Source organism: Caretta caretta, chromosome 11 (genome assembly GCF_965140235.1).
Source record: "Caretta caretta isolate rCarCar2 chromosome 11, rCarCar1.hap1, whole genome shotgun sequence".
In the NCBI taxonomy this organism is placed as follows: domain Eukaryota; kingdom Metazoa; phylum Chordata; order Testudines; family Cheloniidae; genus Caretta; species Caretta caretta.
This window is the reverse complement of record NC_134216.1, coordinates 59,544,082-59,565,191: the sequence shown is the minus strand read 5'-3', so window position 1 is coordinate 59,565,191 and position 21,110 is coordinate 59,544,082. Positions and strand designations below refer to the sequence as shown.

General features: G+C 40.7%; 1 protein-coding gene across 7 annotated transcripts in view; it reads left to right on the top strand.

The window, feature by feature from the left end:
- The window catches only part of HYCC2 (hyccin PI4KA lipid kinase complex subunit 2), a 100,244-nt gene that overhangs the window by 3,471 nt on the left and 75,663 nt on the right, over positions 1-21,110 (top strand). For 4 of the 7 annotated variants that reach the window (XM_075118064.1, XM_048868859.2, XM_048868857.2 and 1 more), the window contains exon 2: positions 1,760-1,801. The gene's annotated coding sequence lies outside the window, so the exon portion shown is untranslated. Of the gene's footprint in view, positions 1-671; positions 1,802-21,110 lie in introns of those variants that run through there. The other 3 variants (XM_048868856.2, XM_048868861.2, XM_048868862.2) reach the window with 3 other exon arrangements.

Below are 21,110 nucleotides of genomic sequence, written 5' to 3'. Positions count from 1 at the left end.
CCCCTTCCTCTACCCCGCATAGACCCCTTCCCCTGCCACCCGGGGACCCCTTCCTCTACCCCGCATAGACCCCTTCCCCTGCCACCCGGGGACCCCTTCCTCTACCCCGCATAGACCCCTTCCCCTGCCACCCGGGGACCCCTTCCTCTACCCCGCATAGACCCCTTCCCCTGCCACCCGGGGACCCCTTCCTCTACCCCGCATAGACCCCTTCCCCTGCCACCCGGGGACCCCTTCCTCTACCCCGCATAGACCCCTTCCCCTGCCACCCGGGGACTCCTTCCTCTACTCCGCATAGACCCCTTCCCCTGCCACCCGGGGACCCCTTCCTCTACCCCGCATAGACCCCTTCCCCTGCCACTCGGGGACCCCCTCCTCTGCCCCGCATAGACCCCCTCCCCTGCCACCCGGGGACCCCTTCCCCTGCCACCCGGGGACCCCTTCCTCTACCCCGCATAGACCCCTTCCCCTGCCACCCGGGGACCCCTTCCTCTACCCCGCATAGACCCCTTCCCCTGCCACCCGGGGACCCCTTCCTCTACCCCGCATAGACCCCTTCCCCTGCCACCCGGGGACCCCTTCCTCTACCCCGCATAGACCCCTTCCCCTGCCACCCGGGGACTCCTGCCCGCCTCCCTCTCTCATAAACCCGTTCTCCTGCCACTCGGGGACCCCTTCCTCTACCCTGCATAGACCCCTCCCCATGGCACTCGGGAACCCCTTCTCCTGGCACTCGGGGACTCCTGCCCGCCTCCCTCTCTCATAGACCTCTCCCCATAGCACTCGGGGACCCCTTCCTCTACCCCGCATAGACCCGTTCCCCTGGCACTCGGGGACTCCTGCCCGCCTCCCTCTCTCATAAACCCGTTCCCCTGCCACTCGGGGACCCCTTCCTCTACCCTGCATAGACCCGTTCCCCTGGCACCCGAGGACCCTTTCCTCTACCCCGCATAGACCCCTCCCCATGGCACCCGGGGACCGCTTCCTCTACCCTGCATGGACCTGTTCCCCTGCCACTCGGGGACCCCTTCCTCTACCCCGCATAGACCTGTTCCCCTGCCACCCGGGGACCCCTTCCTCTACCCCGCATAGACCCATTCCCCTGCCACCCGGGGACCCCTCCCCATGGCACTTGGGGACCCCTGCCCGCCTCCCTCTCTCATAGACCCCTCCCCATGGCACTCGGGGACCCCTTCCTCTACCCCGCATAGACCCCTCCCCATGGCACTCGGGGACCCCTTCCTCTACCCCTCATAGACCCGTTCCCCTGGCACTCAGGGACCCCTTCTCACTCCCCTTCTGTGTAGAAGACCCTTCCCCATGGGCACTCGGAAACCTTCCTCATTACAGACACTTTTCTCCTCTGGAGCTCTCACTTACTGACATCACAGTCCCCAAAAGAGACAGGGATCTAGCTCAGGAACCCTGCTCCCAAGGCATGCAGCAATAGTTGCGAGAAAAGAATGGAATTTGGCAGGATAAGTACACATGCTGATTGATAGAGACATTTCTGTATCTACGGGTTATGTAACCTCTCTGTTATGTTCACATACACACTGACAATCTCCTACAGAAAGAGCGATACAGAGTCGGAAGGAGGTCTGCGCCATACAGATCTCTATGGAGATACCCTCTTAATGTACACACTATACACATGTATGGTAATTGTGCTGATACTCAAATCTAGAGAGAGAACAGGTTTTTCTTAAGTGATTGGATTACTGGGTCTCAGTATACCATCAAATATTTGTTTTCTCAGGAAGAGTTGGGAAACATGAAATTCTGGAATCTACAGTAAAAGGTAAGTGGAAGTTTGGCATTTCTTGGGGCAGAGATTCTCTAATGTAATTACTGTTTTATTCCCTTAGCTGATTGCCACTAGGGAATGTGTGAAGAGAACGATTAACAGGTACTGTAGTAAGAAGACTCATAATGGCAACCTTTGTGTGCCATTTTTAGGAGTTAATTACATTTTCACCTGGTTAGTGCAAATTGTTTTTCCCTTCATGATTGAGTGTGTAGTCCTTGCTTTTTGTTCTAATCTGAGAAGTAACTGGTAAGCAGTGTAATCATTACTAAATTGTAGATTTTGCTATAATGCCATTTCTTGTGGCAGTGTACACATTGAAATTATTTACCACATTTTGCTTTGTATGGGCATAAGCCTGGGTTTGTAGTATGATATTGACCAATTTTAAAATGGGTTTACTTAGTAGAATCTTCTATTAGTATGTAAATATTTTATTTATTTTGGGATTTCAAATTTTGCTTGTGTTATTAAGGTGCTCAAGTAGAGAGTGAAGACTGGAGTTTTAGTAGGAATGCCATTATCATCATATTAATAGTGAAACTGTTCCGGGTAGAAAGCCAACGGATTAATCTAGACTGTCTCTACCTGGTTTCAGAGATTAATATTTTTCACTGTGAGATAAAATCTGCAAGATCCAGGGCTGCCTCTTTTGTTCTGTGGATGCAGTGTCAGAGCAGGGGGAGGCAAACATGTTTGCTTTCTTTGGTTGGGTTTTTCATAGCTTGGAAAGTGAAGGTTTTGAATACATAAGGAGAGGTTCATTTATCTCTACCTGTGAAATACTTCCCTTCCTATTGTAGTGAGTGAATGTTGTTGGGGACTTGCCTCAGGTTCATTACTGCTGAGGATTGTTGTTTCCCTCAAGGAGGGAAATTTGCAGGTGATCTTTAAACATGTTGTATTCCAGCCTTGGTTTTTAATCTTCCCTTTGAGGGGAAAATTATGATGAGCTTCTGATTTCTTGGAACTTTTTTGATTCTGCATTCATGGGGTTCTGTGTGCTTAAAGAAATATTAACTCCTAAATTGTATGAAATTGAACTGTTCAAGTGTTTCTTGTATGCTCTAGAAATAGCTATAAAGTAGTGATGATCATTTTCTGAAAACAATACACTTATTCTCCAAATAACCATTTTATCTGTTATAAAGGTACAAGAACATGTATAACTAGGATTTTGAACTTGAAAAACAGTTTAGCAGTTTTTAATATAAAGCCATTGTTTATGTTGGCAGAGAGATTGGAATGAGAGAGAACACTAGTGATATCAAAATATACTTAAACAACGAGGAGTCCAGTGGCACTGTAAAGACTAACAGATTTATTTGGGGATAAGCTTTCGTGGGTAAAAATCCCCACTTCTTCAGATGCAATGAAAGCTTATGCCCAAATAAATCTGTTAGTCTTTAAGGTGCCACCGGACTCTTCATTGTTTTTGTGGATACAGACTAACACGGCTACCCCTCTGATACTTGGCAAAATATACTTAAGCATTTTTCTTATTAATGGAATCCTGGCTTGGTTTCTAGACTTTAAATGTAAGGTTCTGTGCGGTAGAACAGCACTTTTATATAAGTAGAATGTTGTTATCCAGCACAACCATACCATATGAAATTCTTACCTGAATAAAGCTGTAGTAGCAGATTATGGAGCAGAAAATGTACAAACCTTGAGCAGAGCCCAGGCACAATAATCATAGAGAGTTCATAAACTTTCTACATTCTTATAAGAGGTGCTTTGGTTTATCTACCACAGCAAAAGGTTAACCTCTTGTAAGAGAACTTCTTATGCTGCAATTAGCATTCTTCTGCCAGCTGTGGGTTCTTGTGTCAGACCTAATGTGTTTGAGTGCAAGGTTTCTTTTTTCTGATCAGTGGGAGCAGACAGAGAAGACAGAGATGGTATACTGGAAATACTTTCTTTGGTACATACTGTTCTAAACTCTTGTGTACAGCTATGGTACTATATGAACAATAATAAATACGCAGCTAGAAGGATATAATTACCCAACAAATGATGCGGCTGCTTTCAAACTCAAATACAATATCACATTCTTTGCTTTATGCCCATCTAATGTAATGTAATTGTACTCTGCACAATGCTTGAACTGAATTCCCCCTCAATGTCAGTTTATTCTCCTGCTATGAAATATCCTTCATTGGTAACTTAGCCCTCCCAAAAAACCTCTGGGTCACATTTGAAAATACTAATAGATGTAAAATTCACCAACAATTATTTTCACTAAGGGATTTTCCACACCCCCCCCCCCCACATTGTCTGAGTTGACTCACTGGCACAGAACTGCATCCCCCCTCCCCCACCCGTTTACCATGAAAGTAGGAATTTTTAATTTCAGTAATTCCTTTCCCTGGTCCTTGCTGCTCTAGTCTCCAGGCAGCCCAGTTTGCTACTTATGCTTCTAGTTCCCCTCGTTCTCTGGCTGCAAGGTGCCCTCCAGGTCTGGTTCCCTGACTCCTTGCTACCTGAGTCCATAGAACAATGCAGGGAGCTCACACTGTAATCCGGTACTCCCCTTTTGGCAGCTGCAAACCTGTCCTAGCAGAGCAGGGATACAGAAAACAAAATGTCAGGTGATTGGCTGCTGCAAAATGGTGAATGCTGTTGCAAAAATCCTGAATTCTGTGGCTTCTTGGAAAATGCCAAATTCTATGGCTGAAAAATAGGTTCATATTTGGAAGGTTATCTTCAAAACTATTATTTTTTAAAACTAGGTTTCTGTTTATTAAAATAAAAATTCTGCAGAAGTTGATGGCATTTACTCAGGAAAGCTTTCTAATTACCCCGGGTGAGAGTCCACTGGATTTTCGTGGACTTAAAAAAAGCAGATTTTGTGATGGAAATATCTTAGGTTAACTTATCATAAGTTTAAGATTGATTATTTTTTAATGGTGAAAATGTATCAAATATAATTTCTTACAGCTTTTTTGGACTTTGACCTGCTAATTAAATGTTAAGTATCTTTAAGTACAGAGGACTGTTCTTGTATGGGTGATATCAGTTATACTGGTATAATTTAGTCATATGTTATAGATGCATAACTAACACTGCAGCAATATATGGAGACTCATGACAATTAGTTGAAATAACTGGAAGAAAGTGGGAGGAGTTCTTCCAAACAAATGTGGGTGAGGGTTGGAACGGATAAGTCACCAAATGTCTCAGTGTGTGCTACCAAAGTAGGAGACACACTTAGAAATGAGCAAAATACTCGGCTTTGAGTTTTGATACTATCTTAGATTTAGTAAAAGCCAAGGTGGGAGGTTTTCAGAGAAGGAATTGCAAAGTGTTTTAAAAAATTGGGATTTGCCACCTTTTAGAGCTTTGGAGGAGGACATCCTATGTGTATTAAAGAAAAACCTATGTATAATATTCTTTTTTCTAATAATTGGTATACGCAAAATGGCTAATCAAGAATTAATTAGATATCAACTGACATGTTTAAAATTAATTGATTTTATATTTGGCTAAACACAAATCTCCATGTTGAGATACTGACATGATGAGATTTGAATTTTGAGATCAGCCTCTCCTTATTTGCTTTGAATCCTTGGTCTCTCCTGTCAAATGACATACTTGGGCTAGCCAGTAATTTAAAAATACTTGATTCTGGGAATATACTTGTATAACTCCTGTGTATCAAGATGAGACTCTGTATCTCAAATGGATACTTAGATACAGATTCAATGCAATATTAGCTTACTGCATCTTGTTCAGGGAAAAGGTTTTCTAACTAAATTGGAAAAGGTATTAGAGTCCCTTTTTAATTAGTTATTAAAATAATAATGAGGCTAGCAGGCCTAAATTTAGCCTACCAGCCAACTTTGTTTTGACGTGTGGGTCTTTACATGACCAGGTATGTGCATGTCACTGCATCTCTACGATCTGTCTGCTCTATTCTGGTGAGCAGCAGGATATTAAGAAACACAAAAATCTTGCTCTTCAAGATCTGTGTATACAATCTATATTGGGAGTCATGGGTTTCCAATCCCTTGGGTGGTACATCTCTAATTTTGGGAACCATGAGTTTGTGCAGATGCCTGACCTAAAGTGAGTTATTCCTGCAGGGAATGAAATGAAAAAGCATTGAGCTACTCATATGTCAGATGTTTGCAGTGTTCACAATCAATTGCTTTAATTACAGGAGAAGGATCTGTGTTTATGCCATGGGGCAAAGGGTAGTGGACGCTAATAATATATACTTGCACTACTTCAAAGGTTATGTTAACTGTATTACTGTGTGTGTGTCTTTTTAGCTTGGAGTTTCCTTTGGAATGTTTTATTTGTATGTTGGTTTGTGTGGCAAGTCATTCCTTCCTCTCGGAGAGAGTCTGTGCAAGGAACTGTATATTGCAGCTAGGATTCATAACTCTATTTTAAAGTAGATTAGTTGGTTGATGCTAATAGTGATTCTTTTTTGTGCAGTTTCTTATCACAAATTGAATGAGTAGGATAAAGAAGGCCTCTACCCAGATGTTTGAGTGCATCTGAGGATTCTTGTGTTGAAACATGGAGAGTGACAGGTACTGTTCTTTACTTGTGTTAAATGTGCTGTGGTTCTAGTGGTAATAATACAGTATCTTGTACTTAATCAGCTAAGGATCTCAAAGCACTTTATAAAAGTATATAGTAAGTATATCCCAGTCTTACAGATTAGGAATTCGGATATGAGGTACTAAGTGTTTTGCTCAAGGTCACACATTGGGCAATAGAAATGAGGGCAATAGAAATGAGGGGTGAAATCTTGGCTCCATTGAAGTCAATGATTGTTTTTACCATTGATTTCATTGGTATCGGCATTTCACACTAGGTCTCCAAGCTCCTGTTCTAACCACTAGACATACTGCCTTGCTGAAAGTACCTGAAAGTAATATTCAGCAGGTATCAATAATAAATGCTTTTTGTGCCATAGCCCTGACATATGTTTGTTGTTGTAGAACAGTAGTAGTACAAGCAGTTTCCAAGTATAGCATTTATTTTGTTATGGGAGAAAAATGTTTCTCCAAACTCTGTTATAATAAAACTTCTCTAGGAACAACAACGGGATAAATGAATCCTTGGTGACACTCCATGTACTTCACTGGAGTTATACCAGGTATGATTTTAAATTAGTGAGTCTTTTAAACAAAATAATGTGTCCCTCAGTGTAGAAATTGTAAGGAAGATTGACAAAGCACCAGCATCATAAAAGCCTGAATCCTTCCCTTGGTTGTAACTAGGGTGACCAGAGGTCCCGATAAAATCGGGACTGTCCCAATTTTTAGTTCTTTGTCTCGTGTCCCGACCGATGCACGGTTGGGATGCCATTTGTCCCGATATTGCGGCTTTGGCTGCTCTGGCTTTTTTTTTTTTTTGCTTCCCCCATGTGTCCCGATATTTTGTGCATTTCATCTGGTCACCCTAGTTGTAACTGGAAAATTTAACAATTTTACCTTTTTAGACTATTATTCTGTTGGTCCAGAAGCTGGTCAAAGGGGAGCAGGAGGAATTTAGATGTACAGTAGAAAATGACCAGTTTCCTCTGCTTTTTCAGCCTTTTATTCTTGTTTCATAATAGCTAGGAATCAGTTTTGTTCAAAATTCTTGGGCTATAGCAGGTTTCTTTTAAATACTTAATTATTGCTATTGTGTTCGATCCTTAAGATGTTGACCAAACTATAATCACTGTTTGATGGTAACTGACCTGTTTCAGTATGGTGGGTGAGTTGTGGAAGTTTATAATGCTTTTATTGTCAAGTTCTTGATTTGTACTTCCATAGATAACCGTTTATAAAAATCTTTGAAACCATCAAGCTCTTTAAATGCTGTCATGTCTGCTCCTTGTTACTTAGACTAAAATAGAGTGCAGCAAGGATTAAAAGGAATTTTGAAAGTATGTAATGTGAATTTAGGAATGAATAGATTGAGCCAGTGTTTTTAGTTAAGCATTCATCAGTTGTTTCTGCACTGTTTAATTTAATGAGTATTCGGTGACAGCAACATTTACCGCTGTTAGATTGGAACCTCCATGCATGCTTCCTGATTTGTCTGTGTCAGCAAAACAACTGCTATTACCATGACTGCCACCTTCTACCTCTGTTTATATCCGTGTACCTGCCACGACTTCTTGTCTCATCTGCTTTGATCCCTCAACTTCTCCACATGCCAACTGTTTGCTGATGCTGGGAAAAGATGGCAAGTCCTATTCAATATATTCATAAATGTTCTGGAAAAAGGGGTAAACTGTGAGGTGGCAAAATTTGCAGATGATACAAAACTACTCAAGATAGTTGAGTCCAAATCAGACCACGAAGAGCCACAAAAGGATCTCACAAAACTGGGTGACTGGGAAACAAAATGGCAGATGAAATTCAATGTTGATAAATGCAAGATAATGCACACTGGAAAACATAATCCCAACTATACATATAAAATGATGGGGTCTCAATTAGCTATTAACATTCAAGAAAGAGATTTTGGAGTTAGTGTGGATAGTTCTCTGAAAATGTCCAGTCAATGTGCAGTGTCATTAAAAAAAGCTAACAGAATGTTGGGAATCATTAAGAAAGGGATAGATAATAAGACAGAAAATATCATATTGCCTCTATATAAATCCATGGTACACTCACATCTTGAATACTTTGTGCAGATGTGGTCATCCCATCTCAAAAAAGATATATCGGCATTAGAAAAGGTTCAGAAAAGGGCAACAAAAATGATTAGGGGTATGGAACGGCTTCCATATGAGGAGAGATTAATAAGACTGGGACTTTGCAGCTTGGAAAAGAGACGACTGAGGGGGAATATGATAGAGGTCTGTAAAATCATGTCTGGTGTGGAGAAAATAAATAAGGAAGTGTTATGTCTCGTGTCCCGACCGATGCACGGTTGGGATGCCATTTGTCCCGATATTGCGGCTTTTGCTGCTCTGGCTTTTTTTTTTTTTTGCTTCCCCCATGTGTCCCGATATTTTGTGCATTTCATCTGGTCACTCTAGAACTAGGGGTTACCAAATGAAATTAATAGGCAACATTTAAAACAAACAAAAGGGAGCATTTTTTCACGCACAGTCAACCTGTAGAACTCCTTGCCAGAGGATGTTGTGAAGGCCAAGACTATAACAGAGCTCAAAAAGGAACTAGATAAGAGAATAGGTCCATTGGTGGCTATTGGGCAGGATGGTGTCCCTAGCCTCTGTTTGCCATAAGCTGGGGATGGATCAATTGATGAGTACCTGTTCTGTTCATTCCCTCTGGGTCACCTGTCATTGGCCACTGTTGGAAGACAGGATACTGGGCTAGATGGACCTTTGGTCTGAAACAGTATGGCCGTTTTTATGTTCTTATTTTGTTTTAATTACCCTGTTTGACTTTGAATGTTTAGATCTTTTTGTTGGTTCATAAACACCATGCTTTAAATTTGTTCCACAGAAGAGTGGGAGCGTGGAGTTACCTGGTGAAGCTGGTTTTTGCACAAGTATCATTAGTTGTGCTAGCTGAACAAAAATAATTTTTGACTATCTTTTAATAATACACATTTGTGATAAACAAAATCTATCCTAATTTGGTTACCAATGGAATGATCAAGTGGACGTACCTTGTGTTCCAGGAATTGCTCCTTGAACTGGACTTTATGCTCTTTGAGTGTGCTAATATATTTTCTTGTTTGTTTTTTCTTGTGGGGCTCAGGTTGTCAGATTAGCCACAAATCTGGTATGGTTTTTACCTAGTTGACTTTTACAGTTATTATAAAAAAGTTACAGTTAGTATAAAAAAATTTAAGGTACTGCCCATTTATTTTCTTTTTCAGTTGGAATCGGATATTAAGATCTTAGTAGTATTTGTATTATCATGACAATCTAGTTTGAACTTTCCAGAGCATGTCTAGTTGAACTAACTTTATATTTTCAGGAGGTTGGTTGAAGTTACACCAGTAAATCCAATTATTAGTATTTGTACACTTAACTGTATTCATACCATTTTGTAAATTTACCTTTTGTGTACTGAATTTAAAGCTAGAGAGTGAAATCTTCTTGTAGTGAATTTGGATACAGTGAAACTCGTTACGAAGTAGAATGAAATCCCAGATTGTCTCAATACCTTTGTGGCATACAAATTCCAAATCAAGTTAGGGTTCAGATAACTTTGATCAATGTTAATATTTGTGGGTATAGTTGGCTAATATTTAGTAATTGAGCATTATGCTGTTACCTCAAGGGCTACAAGGGATTTTTCCCTGTCTCTATCATATTAGGCAATGTGCAGTTAACTCCACACAAGAGATCCACTTCCTGGACGCTACAGTGCTAATAAGCGATGGTCACATAAACACCACCCTAGACCGGAAACCTACTGACCGCTATACTTACCTACATGCTTCCAGCTTTCATCCAGACCACACCACACGATCCATTGTCTACAGCCAACCTCTACAATACAACCGCATATACTTCAACCCCTCAGATGGAGACAAACACCTACAAGATCTCTATCAAGTGTTCTTACAACTACAATACCCACCTGCTGAAGTGAAGAAAGAGATTGACAGAGCCAGAAGGGTACCCAGAAGTCACCTACTACAGGACAGGCCCAACAAAGAAAATAACAGAACGCCACTAGCCATCACCTTCAGCCCCCAACTAAAACCTCTCCAATGCATCATCAAGGATCTACAACCTATCCTGAAGGACGACCCAACACTCTCACAGGTCTTGGGAGACAGGCCAGTCCTTGCTTACAGACAGCCCCCCAACCTGAAGCAAATACTCACCAGCAACTACACATCACACAACAAAAACACTAACCCAGGAACCTATCCTTGCAACAAAGCCCGTTGCCAACTGTGTCCACATATCTATTCAGGGGACACCATCATAGGGTCTAATCACATCAGCCACACTATCAGAGGCTCGTTCACCTGCACATCTACCAATGTGATATGTGCCAACAATGCCCCTCTGCCATGTACATTGGCCAAACCGGACAGTCTCTACGTAAAAGAATAAATGGACACAAATCAGACGTTAAAATTATAACATTCAAAAACTAGTCGGAGAACACTTGAATCTCTCTGGTCACTAGATTACAGACCTAAAATTGGCAATTCTTTAACAAAAAAACTTGAAAAACAGACTCCAATGAGAGACTGCTGAATTGGAATTAATTTGCAAACTGGACACCATTAACTTAGGCTTGAATAAAGACTGGGAGTGGATGTGTCATTACACAAAGTAAAACTATTTCCCCATGTTTATTCTCCCCCTCCCCCCCACTGGTCCTCACACGTTCTTGTCAACTGCTGGAAATGGCCCACCTTGATTATCACTACAAAAGGTTTTTTTTCTCTCCTGCTGGTAATAGCTCACCTTACCTGATCACTCTCATTATAGTGTGTATGGTAACACCCATTGTTTGATGTTGTCTGTGTATATAAAATCTCCCCACTGTATTTTCCACTGCACGCATCTGATGAAGTGAGCTGTAGCTCACGAAAGCTTATGCTCAAATAAATTTGTTAGTCTCTAAGGTGTCATAAGTACTCCTTTTCTTTTTGCAGATACAGACTAACACGGCTGCTACTCTGAAACCTAAATATACTATGATTTTTTTTCCTCCCGAACCATTGGATAGTCCTCTGTAAGGGGTTGTCTACACTACAAAATTAGGTAGACTTAATTTAGGTTGACTTACAGCCACAGCAGTAATTCAGTTGGCAGTTGGTGTCCACGCTACCCTCCTTCTGCTGGTGGTGCACGTCCTCACCTGGAGCGCTTGCACTGACTAAAGTCGGGCATTGTGGGGCACTGAGAGCTGCGTGGTGCTCACAGCTGGTGCCCCCCATCCGCCCTGGGGTGACAGCCCAAGCTGTGAGCCTTACATCGACCTAACTCTGTAGTGTAGACCAAGCCTTAGAGAGAGTACTGGGACTTAATGGAGCAAGCATCTAATCCAGGGATCTCAAACTCAAGTCACCATAAGTGCCACATGAGGACTAGTACAATGGCCTGAGGGCCACATCACTGAAATCTTTTCATACAAAGATACAAAACCTCCCCCCCCCTGCCCCCACTCCACACCTTCCATGAGGCCCCGCCCCTATTCCATCCTCTTCCCCAAATCCCTGCCCCGGCCCTGCCCCTTCTCTGCTTCCTCCCCTGAGCGCGCTGCATTTCTGCTCCGCCCCCCCCCCCCCGGAAAGTCCTAAGCACCGCCAAACAGCTGCAGGGGGACAGGAGGGGGAGCGGGGAGGGAGGGGAGCTTGGCTGCCGGTGGAGTCGGGGGACTATGGGGGGCCGCAGGAAATAACTCGGGGGGCCGCATGCGGGCTGCATATTTGAGACCCCTGGTCTAATCCTTTAGTAAAATGAATTTTTTTGAGATGTGTATGGAGAAACTAGTTAAGAGGGTCTCAATGGATATTAATAGTTGATCTAATGAATTAAGCTTTCAGCTAAACCGCAGAAGCTTTTGAATGATCTGTTATGTCCTGTTTGGCATGGTATCCTTGCCAACCGTTCTCTACCTACTGCTGTGGAAAAGCTTCTTGAGCGCTGCTCCTTGTCGTCATGCTGAAGTGTTTGTCTGGAACCTTGCCGTTTTTGACCTGAGTAGGTTTGTGGGGGTGTGATGGTTAGCCAAGCCTTTCTCTCTGCTGATCACACTATCATGAATCTAATTTGCCAGAGACTGCTATCTGATGCAATTACTCAACGGTTTAAAATCAGACTTATTCTCTGTCCCAGTCTAAGGTCAAGCCTCTGATTTTTGGTTAAATGGAATATAATTTCAGAATTTGCTATCAGTTCAGACATAGGTGGCTGCATGTAAATTTTGTGCAGTCAGAGATGCAATCCTGTTGCTATTGAAGCCAGTAAGAATTTTGACACCGACATAAGTATGTGTGGGGGGAGGGTCAGACACTCAGTAAGCAACTCACTTTCTCCTATTAATAATCAGGAAACGACCCTTTGAATTTAGTGATAATTTCGGTTGAAGAAACTCATCAGCTTTGTGACATTTTTCAGATACACCTTCAACAGAGCATGTCTTACCAATGAGCAAATATAATATTTTCCTATTCTGCCTATTTTTTGCAAGTGTTTTAGCAGTAATTATCATTTTATTGCTGCTTCTGTGGAGTCTTGAGGCATTCTCCCTTAGCAATGTACTTCATGTTTATTTTTCCTAGGCTCCTGTACATTGGAGATGCTCATCTTGTATCTGTTAATTGAAATTTGTCAATTCTTGCAACTTTCTAAAATCCCTGCAAGTTTTGCCGTTAGTAAATGTGCATGAATATAGCATGTATGTGCTCCGATGACTGTAATGGAAAATAAAATCCTATCTATGGCACCTATTAATCCTTTTGCAGTAAGAGAATAAGATGTCATCTGTGAGGTTAGAATCTTATTTCTCCATTTTAATTATTGAAATGAAGCAGACTACTGACTAGAACACCAGTGGTCAAAGTACGGTTATAGATATACTAGTTACAGCCAGACATTTAAAATGTATGCCCTAATTGGTGGGTGACAGATGTGGCAAAAAGGCAAAAGTAAAATATGCAAAAAGTATGAAAGCAGAGAGATTATAATCAACAAATCTAACATAGCTATCGAACTTGTGTTGCCTACTCAACATTAATAAACATGTCAAAGTAGGAGACTTTTCTGCAGCTATCTTAAATGGAAGTGTTGCCTCATAGTTGTTTAAAAGTAGTAGTACTATGTCTCCACATCTGTATTTGTATTTGTTCAGAATGGTCTCTGTGAATACATAGAACAAACAAGTGCTCATTTTTAGTGGAATCTTTACATGTGTAATCAACCACATCTTTCCAAAAATTAGCTGGCGATGGACAAGTCCACAAGATGCGCAACAGCGGTCTCTCATGGGTTTTCTGCCTTTGAGAGCAGGGGGATTTTGAAAGACTGCCAAGATGAGTGGTGTGAAATAAATTCTATGAAGGACATTAAAGAATATGAATCTATTTTTGCACTTCAAAAAACTCCAAAATCTTCTCCCTCCCCCTCGCCTCCCCAAATCCCAGAGCCACTCTGTGCTATTACTTCATGACACACAGCTGCGTCCTAGCATCACAAATTGTACAGGAAAGCAAGACAATGAAACAGTAAAAAAGGTCGGGCAAAGTGAACTGGGGCACAGACCTTGATTTAAAGCCCTTATTAAGGGCATTTGAAAAGAACAGACAGCCCCTAGAAGATACAAGAATTACTGGGGTGTGAACTAATAGAGAAAGTGTAATGCCAGAAACATTGTCTATACACACAGGAGGATGATTTCGCTAGAAGAAAGGACAGAATAGAAAAACTGGAGTTGTTTTTCCATCTCAAGTAGATATAATATAGTAAATTTGCTGAAAGGAAAACTTTTAGCTAAGGCTGCAAAACACTTTGTTGTGACACTCTTTTTCACATGTTCTTACCTTTCTGAAATATTCACCTCTTGGGCCATTATGATTCCTGCTCAAAAAATTATAAACATGCATGTGAACAGGGCTGTGTCAAAAATGGATAAAGTTTCAACATTGAAACTTGGTATAGAGTCTTGATAACGAGGACATTAAGGATTTGTGCCTTTGCTTTGTTTTGAAATAATGATTTTATTTTACAAAGTTGAGCATTGTAAATTGAGCACATTTAGTAGGTTCCACTCCCCCATTAAATTTGGGTGGAGGGGAGGGCACTGTGAAAGATAGGTGTATTGTTTAGTATGGGCTTCCAAAGCTGCATACACATCTATTTGTTAACTCTACAAATGTGCATTTTATTAGTGATTGGGCCTACTAGTTATAGAACTTCAGGCTCTTGCCTTCAAAGTGTACGATGGTGAATGGAGAAGAAAAATCCCATTGCTACTGATTTGTAGATTGTTTGGGATGACCTATAACACTTTTTTAAGGCCGTTCATTCAGTCCACTGTTAGAAAACTTACTTGATTATTCCAAACTCAAGAAAACAAATAGTAATCTATTGTTAATTATTTTTGCCTACTACTCCTGTGTCAAATTAAACACGAGCACAAGTGGGTGCAACTCTGTTGAAGCCATTAGAACAGTACCTGCTTAGATTAATGGTGAATTTGACCCACAATATCTGTGTACATTTTTCTATGTCTGCATCTATACCTAAGAAAAATTGAGCGCATTTGGCTTTCTCTTACTTAATTGGGTAGATAAAGGACCCAGTTAGTTAATATTTTGGGAACTGATTAATATTGAGCTAATGTTGAGTCTTTAAATAGGCCACTAAAAAGAAAATTGCATGTTTTACTGAGTTACAAAATGCGTATATTAAAAACCTACTTCTCACTAAGAAAAACTGTGTGAAATTGACCACTTTGCTTTAAAATATTAACTGGTCAGGTTTTTCCCATTCTACAACTGGCCAGTTTCCATCCTGTTCTAATATTGATTTAACCTCAAAAGAATAACTGTACACTTCGAACAATACACCTGGTGTCTAACTATTCAACAGTGAAGTTTAATAATTAAACTGGTATTAAAACAAGAGAGGAACTGGTTTAGTTTTTCTCTGTAATGTTTTATGGATAGTGGCACAATTATTTTACAGCAAGGTGGCAGGTACTGCCAGCTGGTACGCCAGGAAGTACTAATTTTAATTTGAAAACTTTATTTTCAGTATTTCACATAGGCTTTTCATTGTGTACAGTGTTTAAAATGCATAGGTCTTTTTTGAGAAACATGATCTTCTTTCATTTTTTTCATATAGGACTGGATCCTGCAAGTACACATGTAACTTTACACCCAGGAGCCATCCAACTGAAGTTAGTAGGGTTACTCCTGAGCATAAAGTTACTCATGAGCAGGGTTAGACACCTTGGTCAGTAGACGGAAACATATGGGTAGTAAATTTTAAAGGTGGTTCTTCTGGACCTATGGATGATCATGTTTCACTCAAGGAGGCATTGCACAGAGCTAATGTGGTCAGGTGCTCTTGGAGAATTATTACTCCCCACATACAGAAATTCTGATTTTTTTTAAAATGAACTCAGGCCAATCTCAATGTTTTTATACAATAGTTGAAACAAAAAACAGATTTTTAAATTTTTCTTTTCACTTCAGTAGTTTCTCTGCAGTAATTATTCTTCCCCCCTTACATACACACATAGAACCGTTGAAAAGCTGTTGTAAAAGAGTTAGTGTCTAGATTTGATGATGATGCATTGGAATTATGTGAGGGAAAAGAGAATGCTTTCCAGTTTGACTATTTCCCAGTGAAACTGCAGTTTGAATTCTAACTTTGTTTATATTTATCCATCAACAAAGCTCGCTGTTAAATGCTCTTTGAGACTATTGCTTTCCCTGTTCATTTTTCTTAGTTTTTCTAGAATAAATTAATCTTTCTGAAAAAGTGCCATAAAACACTTCTGTACAAGGATACCTCAATCTAAATTGTCTAGATTCTAAGCTGCTGTGGTTTATAGAACTCTTAATCACCCTACAGCTAGCTGGAAGGAGAGGTGGGGAGATGGAGGAAAAATGCACTTGCTAAGTGCAATAGCAGGCAGTGGGTTGTTTGTCATGATAGGAGCCCTTTTCTTTTCATCTATTGCTCTCTAACCTGCATCTTTGGGGGTCTGGTGAATGAGACCATTCCTCCTTTAAGGTCTTTAGATCTTCTTAACTTTACTTCATCTTTCTTTTATCCTTCCTTCTTTACTCTTTCACTCTCACTCTTTCCAGCTTTCTCTGTCTCTTTCTTGATTTCTGTCTTCTATCTGGATTGTCTGCTATGACAGAGGATGGGACTTGGTGACCCAGAAGATGACAGTTCCTCCACTCCTGTGTTCCTAAGTCTGTGACCATTTTATTCTTTAATATGGACCCTGAAATAGGTCAACCATGCTGGACCCTGAAATAGGTCAACCTCCAGGATATACTGTATTTGTTCTCTTTTAGGTTATATTTGAAGTTTACCTGCTGGTGCAAAATACCGTTGCTTGCCTCCTGAGTGTGGCAAGATGCTGTGAACACAGAACAATTTTGCTTCATGGTCTTTGTAGTCACTTCCTGTCCACTTCTAGGTGTTCTTCAGAATATTGGGGATAATTTTAAAAGATCTGAATTTTCTGTGCTGTGAGAGAGTTCTTTCATCCCTGTTATGATAGTTAAGATCAGCTGGGAGGATCTTGCTATTGGTTCTTGGGGCTAAAAATGCTATAGCTGCTCATAGGCCTTTCTCAGTTCAGGGCTAGTGGAATTGGCTCTAACAGGCTTCTGAGTGTGATCTAAGGTGTTCTTATTTTGTTTTGTATATACTTGATTTTTTGTGTTTTTATGGTTCTCATTCCTGACAAAAGAACAATGGCTTTAATGCTACCCACAATTAATAGGTATTGTAATTTGTTTTAAACTCTGAAAACTCTTTAAGTGCCATAGGTTTTGTGTATTTGTGTAACTAAGGATTTTCTAGGAGGTGTTACTAACAGCACCTATCATTAAGGTTGCCTAACTCTTTACTTTATAAGACCCTGTTTTCAGTTTCTTATAACTTTGCCAGATTGCAGCCATTCAGGCTGAAATGTTCCATGCTGGGTATCTGCGTCAGTCTAATCTGTCTCTGTCTGTTTCAGCAAAGCTGGGTTAGCCATTTTCAAAAATTAAATTGGGGAAAATCTGTTGTTTTGCCCATGTTAAAAAAAAAATTACAAATGCTTCATTGAGAAGCTCTAGTGCCTCTATGCTTTGGACTATTAATGTAAAATTTGGCAAGGGTCACCCAGCATGCATCCGATGAAGTGAGCTGTAGCTCACGAAAGCTTATGCTCAAATAAATTGGTTAGTCTCTAGGGTGCCACAAGTCCTCCTTCTCTTTCTGCGAATACAGACTAGCATGGCTGTTACTCTGAAACCTAATATAAGGGATCTGCCTTTTGCTGTCCCTGTGAAAATCTGCCCAAATTTAGCCAAAAATCACAGTTTGCATAAGCTTAGTAGAGGCTTCTTTGGCGGCAGCATTCTCTGAAGATTGTCTGCACTGAGGATGCTCCATCCTCACCTAGTCCTGCATATTGACCAAACTGCACGCACCATCCCCACAGAATGACTGAGAGTATGCTTAGGCTGACCAGATAGCAAGTGTGAAAAATAGGGATAGGGTTGGGGATAATAGGGGTCCTATGCCGGGGTGATAGGTCCTATATAAGACAAAGCCCCTAATATCCAGATGGTCCTGATAATAGCGGGGCAACTGGTCACCCTATATACGCTCCATCCCAGAACTTTATGGCTGACCAGAACTTTCCGTGTAGTTGTTCCTCTGGCTGCTGTGATGCCAGCAACAGAAATTGAGAGCAGGAGACTCTCCTGTGCTCTGAGTGCTCTCACAGCTGGTGCCAAGGCGCTGTGGAATGCAGGGGCATGAGGAGCTTGGGAAAGTTTGGCAAAGATGGGAAGAAGGGCCTGTATCCACTGAAGCCCATGTCCTCCAGAATCTGGAAATGAAACCTGGATTCCTGAGTCTTAACATTCCTCTGTTGTCAGCAAATATCTGTGAAAGCCACTGGAAAAAAATGTCATTTCCCCCCTCTAATGCTGGTCCACACAGAGAACGACAACTTGTTGTTGCTAACAGTTACCCCCTTAGTTTAAGTGACAGAGGTCTATATTGTAGATCTAAAAGTTCTAACCCTGCTGATGACCCATGTGGGGGGTCAATATGGTTACACATGATGGTATTTCTTTTGTTCTTTTTCAGTTTGCTTTTTAAAAAAACTAGAAAATTACATTAAAAAAATGAAACAGCCTCATTAACTGCATATCTCTGGTTCATTCCCTGAGCATGCTCCATCTTTGCACTGAATAAGGCCGGAATCCTATGGACAAAATGGTATGTAATCATATAACTGAAGACTGTAACATAATGCATAGGCAACTTTAAATGTGACATTTTCTAACTTTTGAGTTCTTGGCTTTGCAACCTTAATATTCCTTTAATGTAGGCTTTTTTTATGTGATATATGTTGTGGTATAGCTTTGGTTGAAACAGAGTTGAATCAGAAATATCCAACATTTCCTTTTAAGGAGATCTAAGAAAAGCCATTGAAACAGTCAGCTTAGTTACCCTCTATTTTTTGAAGAGAAACCTTTTTCAACTAGAAGTTGGTAAGATTAGAAGGAGAGATTTCATTAGCTTCCAGCACTCAACAGGTAACAGCAGAGAAACCTTCAGCGGCATTTTTGGGGAGTGCTCAGGCAAACCTAGAGGAACAAGTAATTTAAGTCCTAAGTATCTAACCTAAATTCCAGTTTGGATGGATTGCAATTGGTTGCAGATTTTGCAGCCAAAAATATATCTTGAAGTTTTAATGGTCTAAAATTGATAAGCACTTCATTTTTGAAGATGAGTTATTTCCATGATATAATAGACATTGATTTGGATCAAGTGAGAGATGGTAAGTGTGAAAAAGAGGAAGCTGTTTAAAATTCAGAATTCATATTTCCTAGAACTATTTGTTCCTGCATAAATTTCTCTTCTCTGCAGCAATGGTCGTGATTATTTACCTTCTCACCATAGGCAGCTGCACTCTGTTTTCTCTGGTTTACTCATTCTTCTATAAATCTATTCCATTATATTTTATTCTTTTGTTAATGTCTGTTCCTTTTTAGCACTTGCTTAAGCTTTTGTCTGTGGACTCAGTACTGAACGGCCCTCATTTGTGGTTTGGTATAGTCAGTTTTGTTGTTTACTTTCTCATGCTATATTTCACTGTATATTTAATTTGGATTATTAAAGATCTAGTTTATTTCGTAAGCAGAGCCTGTGTATCTCTCAGGTTTGGTTTAGAACAAATCTATTAGACTACATACAATTTGAGAGGCTGTTTGGAGGGAAGGTGCTGGTATGTGGTAAGTGTATTGCACAAACATGGGTATTGTGGATATAGGTTTCAGGATGGGTTATCATCACACATGAGCTGATTTATGGGACACAGTGTCCTATGTCTGTTTAGCATCGAAAGAGTTATTACATAGGAGCTCATGGGAGAGGGAAAGAGAGATTGAATTGTGTTTAGCGTAGGATGGGTTATCACACTGGAGCTGATGAGAGAGAGAGAGAATGTTTCAGATTTAAAGTAGGATGACTGCATGACGTTGTTTCTAAGGAAACTGGTACTGGAAGCATGTATGAGGTGAGCGAATATCTGCTCTTAAGATACACTTTTTAAACAGTACACGTATAGTTTGTTATTGTAATGGAATAATGATGTTTCATATGATGTCTTGTGTGTTGCTGTATTAAAGGTTGTATAACAGTTCTCTTTTGTTACAGTGCTGCTTCCAGAATCTGTTAAATAGAACGTAGAAATGTATTTTTTCAAATCCAGAGCTGCTCCAAGGAGAATATTTTGATTTTTTTCCCCCCAGAGCATTTAAAACTACCGTCTTTTTTGTTTTTTGTATAAGCTGTTTAAAAATGGGAGTTTTGCTGCAAGTGAGCAAGGTATTTCTCCATTTTACCCAAGTCCTTTGGCCCCCAGGAACCAGCTGGACCTAGCTTCTCTGATAAGGCTCCCTGTAGCTCTGCATTGCTGAAGTGTGGTAAACTGGAAGTTCTGCAGAAGCTTCAGCTAATCTTAAAATGAGGGTTTTATTGATTTAAATAGGAAAATGCATATTATCTGCTTAATACATTTTTGCACTGAATTCAATACACGTTTCAATTTTGGAATGTTTTTCAGATGGCCTTACATTTTCTGTTTTCAGCATGCTGCTAGAATTTTGTATCTACAAAGCGTAACTTCATTGTATTACTTGAAGAAAGATGGAGAGTTTGGCAGCTGAGCCTTGTGGCACCCAAGAAGGCACAGGAGGTAGTTTGTGTGTTTAACACTCAGGATGAGGTAGAGCTTGTTTGGAATGGGAGATGGGCTGCATCTCTTCTTCCCTTCTCCTTTTCGGGCAGGGGTGAAAGTGATTTGACTCTTTTGGACACGGATTGAACTCACTGGTTGAAAGTGAAGCCCCACTGAAGTCAATGGGAATGTTGTCATTGACTTCAGTTGAGCCAGGCTTTTACCTATAGTTTTCCCATTCCAGCAATCCTTGACAGTAACCAGCTGCAGCTGTCCCTGCGGTTAAAACAAGGTTCTGTAACATGGTTATACGCTTTGCCTCCTCTGTCCTAATCGACAAGGAACAACCATATTCTAGCATGTTTGGGCTACAACGATGTTTCACAAATGTGTTTTTAACATATTTATTTTATTGTAGACAGGGCCTTATTTGACCGAGTTTGTAGGGTCTGGAGATTAGTCATAAAGAC